The 10,625-nt window shown below is 40.7% G+C and overlaps 1 protein-coding gene across 6 annotated transcripts in view; it reads right to left on the bottom strand.

Moving 5' to 3' along the window:
* The window catches only part of LOC122556561 (sorbin and SH3 domain-containing protein 2-like), a 111,466-nt gene extending 101,893 nt beyond the window's left edge, over positions 1–9,573 (bottom strand). For all 6 annotated transcript variants that reach the window (XM_043703368.1, XM_043703371.1, XM_043703370.1 and 3 more), the window contains exon 1: positions 9,383–9,573. The gene's annotated coding sequence lies outside the window, so the exon portion shown is untranslated. The remainder of the gene's footprint in view (positions 1–9,382) is intronic.
* Between the last annotated feature and the right edge of the window lie 1,052 nt (positions 9,574–10,625).

The following is a 10,625-nucleotide window of genomic DNA, read 5'->3' as shown; positions in this document are numbered from 1 at the left end:
ACTCTCTCCCCACCCCTACCTTCCTCTAGCTTATCTCTCCATGCTTCAGGCTCTCTGCCTTTATTCCTGATGAAGGGCTTTTGCCCGAAACGTCGATTTTGCCTGTCCTCGGATGCTGCCTGAATTGCTGTGCTCTTCCAGCACCACTAATCCAGAATCTGGTTTCCAGCATCTGCAGTCATTGTTTTTACCCATGACTGACCAGGTACCAGACTGACAATACGCATTGCATTTGCCTGCTTGTGATGGCCTTACAGGCCTCTCCATTTCCCAATGTACTCGGACCTATAACCTGACTGTGCCCAACCTGAACAGATGACTGACCAGGCCAAGTCCCTGGACTGCATGCAGACTGTGCCTATGACAGATGGTATCAGGACCCGCCGAACAGTTAACTGGACTGATGATAGAGCACCTATCCCCTTTCTGCTATGTTCAACTGGTTGAATGAGCATGCAGTAAGCTTACTGTGCAGATAGCTGGTACTTGCTGTTGGTGTTAGATTCACCTCTTAGTATATTGTAGAGCAAGGTACCATTGCCATCGCCATATCCCATCCCCTCCCCAGTCAGATCTCTCTGGACAAACACAGCAAGTAGCCTGTCTGTGTGACTGCACAAAAGAACATGTTGATATGGAAGTACTGATAACATGTTTACGGCCAGAATCCAAGACTAACTGGCATGGTGCAGTGAGGCAAAGCAAAGCAAGGAATGAATGCTGCGAGCATCCCCGAAGGAGTTAAGAAAGTGAGTGCGAAGAGAGCAATCTAGTCCAATCTGTGCGCTATCTGTCTCTGCTTGCAAAGTGTACTTGCTTCAGTCTTTTCAATACTAGTGCAGCCTGAAATGCTGGTTTTTACTTCCAAAATGTCCTGTAAGTGGATTGGAGAAATATCATGAGGATTGTATGGGGTTCGCCAATGTCAGATGTCACTGGATGAAGGGTGTGTGAGGCTGGTGTCCATGGATTGTACCCTGAGATGCTGGTGGCTGCTGAGCAAGTGAAAGTGTCCAAGTATCGGTTCGGATTTCCATGTCGAGTATTCTCGAGGTTTATCCTGTTGGTGCACTGGGAGAGATAGGCAGTTGAATATTGATGAAGAGAATTGTGGTGATGTTATGTCATTGAACAAGGTATGATCCCCCTTAATTGGTAATCACTGCTGCCTAGTAACTCACCATGCTGACCAGCAGATGCATAAAAGATGCAGTGAGTTGTTATAGAGTCAGAGTCAGATAGTACAGAAACAGACTCTTTGGTCCACCTCATCCATACTGACCAAGTTTCCCAAAACTAAACAAGTCCCATTTGCCTGCATTTGGCCTATACCCTTCTAAACCTTTCCTATTCATGTTCCTATCCAAACATCTTTTAAATGTTGTAACTGTACCTGCATCCATCACTTCCTCTGGCAGTTCCATCTTCTGTGTGTAAAAGTTGCCCTCAGGTCCTTTTTAATTTTTTCTCCTCTCGCCTCCTAGTTTTTAACACTCCCAACCTCAGGAAAAGACACCTTAACTATGCCCCTCATGATATTATAAACCTTTATAAAGTCACCTCTTAACTTCCTATGCTCGAGTAAAAAATGTTCCAGCCTATCCAGCTTCTCCTTAGCACTCAAATCCTCCAGTCCTGCAATATCCTTGTCATTCTTTTCTGAGCGCTCTTCAATTTAATAATATCCTTCCTAAAGCAGGGCAACCTGAACTGTACACAGTACTCCAAAAGTAGCCTCAGTAACAACCACAAAATGATGTCCCAACTCCTGTACTCAAGCATCCTCAACACTTTCTTAACCACTGTGTCTACCTGTGATGCAAGTTGCAAAGAACAATGCACCTGAGGTCTCTCTATTTGACAACACGACCATTAACTTACCATCTCACCAAAATGTAACAACTTACATTTAGCCAAATTAAACTCCATCTGCCATTCCTCAGCCCATTGAACCAATTGATCAAGATCACTTTGTAATCTTAGATAATCTTCACTGTCCACTGTACCACCAATTTTGGTATCAACTGCAAACTTACTAATGATGCATCCTAACTTCCCATCCACATTGTTTCTATAAATGACAAGTAACAGCAGACCCAGCACCAGTCCTTGCAGGACACCACTAATCACAGGCCTCCAATCCGAGAATCAACCCTCCATCAGCACCCCGTCTCCCATTGAAAAGCCATTTTTTAATCCAACTGGTAAGCTCTCCCTGTAATTTAGCTTTATTAACAGGTCCACCATTCAGAACCTTGTAAAGGGCTTTCCTAAAGTCCTTTCCTGATATTGACATAGGTGTTACCAGACCTCTGGCATAATTCTGCCAGAATTCTCACCCACGTTGTTCAGGTCCCACCAATGGGACTTAACAATTGATATTGACTATTATTTTTCAAGGTCTTAGCCAGATAGTGAATCTTAATAATTTGGTATTTTAGATAAAGTCCATATTATTTTGCTGAGTATTAATCAAATGCTTCAAATAATATAAAGACCAATTTCCTTAAAGTACAAAGTATCAACATATCATCTTCATGGAATTACAAACTATTGTTTTGCTAAGTTGATTTTCACATACCAACTAGGGCTTCTTTTTCCTTGTCTCTGAATTTACTTCAAGACTTACATTCCACTCTTTCATTCCTTTGATCTATTTTGATCCTTTTTCCCAAACACCCCATCCCTCAACAACACCCTGGCACCATTTCTAGTTCAAGGACTTCAAGGCCTTTTTCTTAATACCCTTGATGCTGGGAAGGAAAGGGATGACAATGGACTAGTATCTTGTTTTACACTGCAGGCAATTTTTTTCGCTATTGGAAGGAAAGATCAGAGCATATTCAAAAAACAGCTGAAGGAATGACATTTGGTCACTGGCCATGGAAACTGTTAAAACCAGCCTTAAACTATAAATCAAACCTTGAGTTCATGTGGTGCACTGGCAGTTTCCCAACATTTGCATCATGAAGGTCAGGGTTCAAGACCCACCTACTCTCAGCATATTGCATCGGAATAGGTTGATTAAAAGTGTAAATAAAGGAAGCCTCTTACTGTTGCTGCAAAGTACTGAGTTCCGTTTACCTCAAAGGGTATGGGTTACATGTATGCAAGGGCCAGTAAACGGAAGATTTTTTAATCAAAAACTACTTATCATTAATTGAAATTTTGAAAGCTTTCCAAAGAGCAAATATATTTCAATAAGAAACTGGTCAACTTTTGAACATTGTGCTAAGAAGTAACTTCAAATATTTAATTTGTCACGGGGAGAATGCCATTTAAATTTTTATGTACGCAAATAATTTGAAAGGAGTTGTCTGGTTGATTTTTCACTTCTTGTCCCTCACATTTATTTTAAATAAGGTTACACAAGTGAAAATGAAGAGTAGTTTTTAATTTTTTTATTCTCTAAAGATTGTGAAAAGCAATCAGCAACTGATAAATGTCTTTCATCTATAATATTGGGAAACATGGAGTTCAGCACTTAGAATCCTGAATGATTTAGCTGCTGGTTTCTTAGTGACCACTGGCCAATCAACACCAGTGTAACATCAGATGAGTTGATGCCATTTGCCAAGATCAAAAGGAACAATCACTAGAACTCAGATAAGTTACAGGATGGAAAGTTTGCCTTCCAAAACGACTGAGGTAGAGGAACCTGGGTCAGGTGCATCCTAAACACCACTGCTTTTCTAAGAAAAATAGATACAATGCCAAATAACTTGGCACATAGATCTTTAATGGCATACACCTTCTATGCTTCCTGTTATCCTAACCTAGTAGGACAAACTCAATGCCATTCCAATTCAAGCCATGAGTTAAAATTGCAGCGTGGGGCTTGATGGCAATTTTAGAGCAGGTAGGATTAAGGAAAATCCTAAGGTGTTCTACACTTATATGAGGAACAAGAGGATAGTCAGAATGAGGGTATAGCCAATCAAGGATAGTGGAGGGAACTTGTGCCCTGAGTCAGAGGAGATAAGGGAGGTCATTAATGACTACTTTGCTTCAGTATTCTTTACTGAGAGAGACCTTGATGTTTCTGGGGACAGCGTGAAACAGACTAATATGCTAGGACAGGTTGATGTTAGGAAGGAGGATGTGCTGAAATTTTGAAAAAGATAAGAATAGATAAATCCCCTGTGCCAGACAGGATATACCCAAGGTTAATAGAGGGAGAGAGGGAAGAGATTGCAGTGCCATTGGCAATGATCTTTACATCCTCACTGTCCACTGAATTAATGCCAAATGACTGGAGGTTCACAAATATTATTCCCTTGTTCAAGAAAGGGAATAGGGACAATCCTGAGAATTACAGACCAGTCAGTCTTATGTCAGTGGTGGAAAATGTATTGGAGAGGATTCTGAGAGACAGGATTTATAGTTACTTGGAAACTATACTTTGATTAGAAATGGTCAGCATGGCATTGTAAGGGGTAGGTCATGCCTCACATACCTTATTGAATTCTTTGAGGATGTGATAATACATGATGAAGGTAGAATAGTGGATGTGGTGTACATGGTTTTTAGCAAGGTGCTTGATAAGGTTCCCCATGGTAGGCTCGTTCAGAAAGTGAGGAGGCATGGGATACAGGGAAACCTGTCTGTCTGGATACAGAACTGACTGGCTGAAAGAAGACAGAGGGTGGTGATATATGTAAAGTATCCAGCCTCGAGCTCAGTGACAAGTGGAGAGCAGTTGTAGGTTGCAACGAAACATTGACAGACTGCAGAACTGGGCCGGTAAGTGGCAGATGGAGTTCAACCTGGAAAAGTGTGAAGTAATTCACTTTGAAAGGTTGAATTTGAATGCAGAATACAGGGTTAAAGGCAGGATTCTTGATAGTGTGGATAAACAGAGGGATCTTGGCGTCCATGTCCATAAATCCCTCAAAGTTGCCACCCAAGTTGATAGGGCTATTAAGAAGGCATATGGTCTGTTGGCTTTCATTAGCTGGAAGGGTTAAGTTTAAGAGCCGCAAGGTTAAGCTGCAGCTCTATGGAGTCCTGGTTAGACCACACTTGGAATATTGTGTTCAGTTCTGGTCACCTCATTTTGGGAATGACATGAAAGCTTTAGAGAGGGTGCAGAGGAGATTTGCCAGGATGCTGCCTGGACTGGAGGTCATGTCTTATGAAGAAAGGTTGAGGGAATAGGGCTTTTCTCATTGGAGTGAAGAAAGATGAGAGGTGACTTGATAGAGGTGTACAAGATGTTGAAAGGTATAGATAGAGTGGATAGCCAGAACCGTTTTCCTACGGCGGAAATGTCTATCATGAGGGGGCATAATTTTAAGGTAATTGGAGGAAGGTTTAGGGGAGATGTCAGAGGTAGCTTCTTTATTCAGAGCGTGGTGGGTGCATTGAATGCACTGTGAGCAGTGATAGTAAAGTCAGATACATTAAGGACATTTAAGCGACTCTTGGATAGGCACATGGAAATTAGTACAATGAAGGGTCTGATCTTCGAGCAGGATAAAAGGCCGGTACAACATCGAGGGCCAAAGAGCCAAAGAGCTAACGGACTGTATTGTTCTATGTTCTATGTCTATGTTCTATGTAGACCCCTCCCTGCCCTATGGATTTGTAAGCAAGGACTCCCTCAGTTTCAGTCAGGGGTCCTTACCGATTCTGAAATAAGGAAGTGAAAATTGAAGATTGTAGGAATAATGCCAATTTAAGCTGTCTGATCATCTTTATTTTTATAAAATTAATTTATATGATGTCAGCATTGCTGGCTGGATCAATATATATTGCCCATCCTGAATTGGCAATCATGTTGCCATGGATCTGGAGTCACACGTAAGCTCAATCCAGGTAATAATGTCGTTCTCAAAGACTTGGCTATTTCCTTATTTTCTGTTTGCTGCCTGTACTCACAGTAGAAGATCTAGAAAACTTCCCAAAGATAATTGAAAATCAAGAGAATATAGGGAAAGATGAGCTTCAAACAATCACCATTACCCTGGAAAAGTCTGGACAAATCAATCGGATCTAATGTCTGTCAAATCCCCAGGAATAGATCGGCTGCTTCCTGGGATCTTAAAAAAAGTGTTTACCCAGGTAGCAAATATGTTGATTATAATCTTCTAAAATACCTTAGATCTTTGAAGGGTCCAAGGAGATTGGGAAATAGCAAATAAAACACTTTATTCAAGATAAAATTGAAGCAAGAAACTACCTGTGTGGTGATATATTTTGGAAGAAGTAACAAGACAAGAGAGTATTCCATAAATGATGGAATACTGAGATAGCTCAGAGGAATGGGGGAATTTCGGGTTCTTGTCCACAGATCCCTGCAGGCAGTAGGACAGGTTAATATGGTGGTTAAGAAGGCATACCAGAACCTTGTCTTTAGTAATTGTGGCATAGATTATAAAAGCAGGGAGGTTATGTTGGAGCTGTTCAGAATTTGGGTTAGGCCATTGCTGGAGTAATGTGCACAGTTCTGGTTCGTTCACTATAGGATTGCACTGGAGAGGGTGAAGAGGCAATTCACCTGGACATTGCCTTGACTGGAACATATTAGCTCTGAAGAAAGGCTGGATAAGCTCCTGTTGTTCTGTTTAAAGCAGAGAAGGCTGAAGGAGGACCTGATGGGAGTGTATAAGATTATGAGGGCTATGACAGGATGGGCAGAAAGCAGCCGTTCCCCTTTGTTAAAGGGTCAACAATGAGGGGGCATAATTTTAAGGTGAAGGGTAGGAGGTTTTGAGTGAATTTGGGAAAATCTTTTCCATCCAGAGGAAGGTGGGAATTTGGGATGCACTGTCTGGGAGATTAATAGAGGAGAGAATCTTCACAACCTTTAAAATGTTCTTGGATGAGCACGTGAAATGTCAGAAAATTCAAGCTTTGGGTCAAGTGCAGGAAAGTGGGATTGGTGTAAAATGGCAATGTAGATTCAATGAATCAAAGATAATCAATATAATCAAGATAATCAATGGAGCTAATGGAAATCTGTCCTTTTTATCATGAGGACTGGAACACAAGGATGCAAAAGCTATTCTGCAGTTGCACAAAACCTGCTTAGACCTTACTTGAAATTCTGGGCATCATACCTTTGAAAAGGATATATTCACCTTGGAGGGATAACAACATAGGATTCCAAGAATGATCTTCCGTGCTGAATGACTGATCCAGCATCCACTGGCATTTGTGAAAGAGAGTTCCAAACATCTACCGCCCTTTGTATCCATAAGGGTTTACAAACATCTCTCCTGAATGATGTGGTCCTAATTCTCAGGTTATGACCCTCAGTTCTACTATCCCAACAGGTGGAAATGGATTATTTTATCTACCCTGTCTCTTCCTATTAATATCATGAAAACTTTGAACAGATCACTACTTAGCCTTCTAAAGTCTAGAGAAAACAGGCCTAATTTGTATAACCTCTCCTCGTACCTTAACCCCTGATGTCCAGGTATTCTTGCAATCAAGTCGGTGACTGCAATTAGCCTCATCTGTCAGGGATGCTTGAATTCCAACTTCGAGGATGGCATTGCATGTTAATTTGGCTAACACTAGGTGTAAAAATGATGTAAAAGAAAGATTTTAGGGCCTGTCCTCAACACATCGTTCAATATATCTCATAGAGAAATGGTCTGGATTAAAAAGGCTCACAGAGTGCTAACATTTGCAGTTAAACACCAGCATAGAGGATTGTCAGGCATATCAAGGCTATGTTAAAGTCACAGCGCATGCTGGAAGATTGCAGAGAGACAGCTAAATGAAGGATCAAAAGGATGTGTATTAATCTGGCATCTCTGATCAGGAAGTGGACTACAGATCAGGCATTTGTCATAGCCTTGTGGATGGATTCACAGCCAAATAACTTTAGATCCATGTGATGCACTATCTTACTGTTGCCTTTTATCCCTAAAGCTAATGTAGGGCAGTTTACGCATAACTAATTTTACATTGGTTTGACTGATAATTTCATTCAGACATCAAAAAGAATAATTTATTATGAAATACCAAATATGAAGAACGGCAATAAAACCAATTAGTTCTTTCATATTCAGAATGTAAGGTGCCTGCTTGAAGAGCAACTTCAATGTAGAAAGAAGTCCCAACTCAGTTCAGTCATCCTGGAAATGAATGGTAATTAAGCTGTCTCTGGCTATTTGGGGTCTCCAAAATATTTCTGTTTCTGCTTCTCTTGAATGGTTGTCCTGGACATTCTATAGATTCTCAGCATCTTCAGAGGATAACTCTCATTCCCTGATTTCGACCATATCCAAGCTATTTGGCAGCTTGTTCCAAACACACACACCAACCTCTGTATGAAAAAGTTGCCCCTTAGATCTCTTTTAAATCTTTCCCCTCTCACCTTAAACATATGCCCTCTAGCTGTGGACTCCCCACTCCTGGGTAAAAGACCTTGTCTATTTACCCTATCCATGCCCCTCATAATTTTATAAACCTCTATAAGATCACCCCCCAGCCTCCAATGTTCCAGGGAAAATAGCTCCAGCCTACTCAGCCCCTCCCTAAAGCTTAAACCCTCCCAACCTGGTAACATCCTTGTAAATCTTTTCTGAACCCTTACAACATCCTTCCTGTAGCGGGAGACCAGAATTGCACACAGTATTCAAAATGTGGCCTAATCAATGTCCTGTATAGCTGTAACATGACCTCCCAACTCCTATAGCCAATGCACTGACAATGTAGGCAATCATACCAAATGCCTTCTTCACTATCCTATCAATGTGGGACTCCAATTTCAAGGAACTATGAATTTTCACATCAAAGTTATTTTGTTCAACAACGCTCCTCAAGATCTTACCATTAAGTGTAAAAGTCCTGCTCTGATTTGCCTTTCCAAAATGCAGCACTTCACATCTATCTCAATTAGACTCCATCTGACACTCCTTAGCCCGTTGGCCCATCCGATCAAAGTCCTGTTGCACGCTGAGGTAAAATTTATCGCTGTCCACTTCACCTCCAATTTTGGTGTCACTGTGAATTCACTCACCATACCTCCTATGTTCACATCCAAATAATTTATTTAAATGATGAAAAGCAGTGGACTCAGCACCAATCCTTGTGGCACACCACTGGTCATAGGCCTCCAATCTGAAAAACAACTCTGCGCCACCATTGAGCCAGTTCTGTATCCAAATGGTTGGGTCCCCCTGGATTCCATGTGATCTAACCTTGCTGATTAGCCTACCATGCAGAACCTTTTTGAATGCCTTCCTGAAGTCCATATTCTGAACATTTACAACACCTTTGGCAATATGACTTTCTTCATAATTTATTTGGCTGGAATGAAAGTGCCATAATAAATCTGATGTTAAAAACTGTAAAATATTATTGACAGTGTATGATGTAGTAGAGCCAGAGGCATCATGTCACGTAAGAAGTAATGGCCACTTACCTTACAATGTTAAGTATGTTTCCAAAGAGGAGCAAAGAATTTTTCTTTCAAAGATAAAAGATATGGAAACTTGAGGTGATTGTTTCATCAGTCTGGGATTCTGTATAATATCTAATTTTGTTTTCTCCCTAAGTTCAAACAAGTAAGCTTTTCTGTGAAAGTAGAAAAATTCATGTGCTTGGTTCTTCCGGGTGCTTGCGTATGATCTGAATTGCTTTGATTGCGAAAACCAAAGTAGTATTTCCGGATTGCTTAGAGGCAAAGTTCAACCTTTTTTACGATGTGTAAATATTAGAATCATTCTCTTTGCTGAAACAAATTACCTGTGGAAAATCTCCCAGCAACATTTCAGCCAATAGATTCCTTGGAACATTGTAAAAAATGTTGATGGAGAGCTATGTCTGTGTTTAAGAACTTATTAAAAATTTTAGCGTTGACTGTCCTTCATTGTTGTTCAAAATATCTGTACTCACTTTTTCCCATTAGATTTGATGGAGTTCCCACGTAAAAATGTTACAAAATAAACTTACAGGAATGTGGTGCATTAAGCCATAGGCAGATGATAGGAATTTACAAGTATAAACTTGAGTTTTGAACATGCTATTAGGTTAGTAAGGAAGTGAGAATACATTCAGCATTTCACTAAAGGGAACTGAGCAGCATACACAAAAAAAAGGAGCAGAAATGGACCTTTCAGTCCTTCGAGCTTACTCTGGTATTTAATATGTTCAGTCAACTCAGTACCTTTTTCTCCATGTATCCATTTGATCTTTTAGACCTAAGAACTTTAAGTATCGCCTTCTTAAAAACATTCAATGTTTGGCAGAGAATTCCACAGGCTCACTATTCTCTGGATTAAATGATTTCTCCTCATATCAGTCCCAAATGGCCTACCCCTTATCCTTAGATTGTGATCCCTGGTTTTGGGCTCCTGGTCAACAGGAATATTCTTCTCCCTTTTACTCTGCCTAGTCCTGTTAGAACTTTCTAGTTTTCTATGTGATCTTCCTTCAAGCTTCTAAACTCCAGTGAATAGAATCCTAACTGACCTGCTTGTTCTTTCTTATACCAGTCCTGGTATAGTCTCGTGAACAATTGCAACAAGACATCTCTTCTCCTGCACTTGAATCCTCTCGCTGTGAAGGGTAACACAACATTTGCCTTCTTCACTGCCTGCTGCACCCGAATGCTTACTTTAAGTGACTTGTGTACAAGGAGCACACCCCTCTAGGTCTCATTTCGA

Source organism: Chiloscyllium plagiosum, chromosome 14, assembly GCF_004010195.1.
Source record: "Chiloscyllium plagiosum isolate BGI_BamShark_2017 chromosome 14, ASM401019v2, whole genome shotgun sequence".
NCBI lineage: Eukaryota > Metazoa > Chordata > Chondrichthyes > Orectolobiformes > Hemiscylliidae > Chiloscyllium > Chiloscyllium plagiosum.
This window is presented reverse-complemented; position numbering and strand designations above follow the sequence as displayed.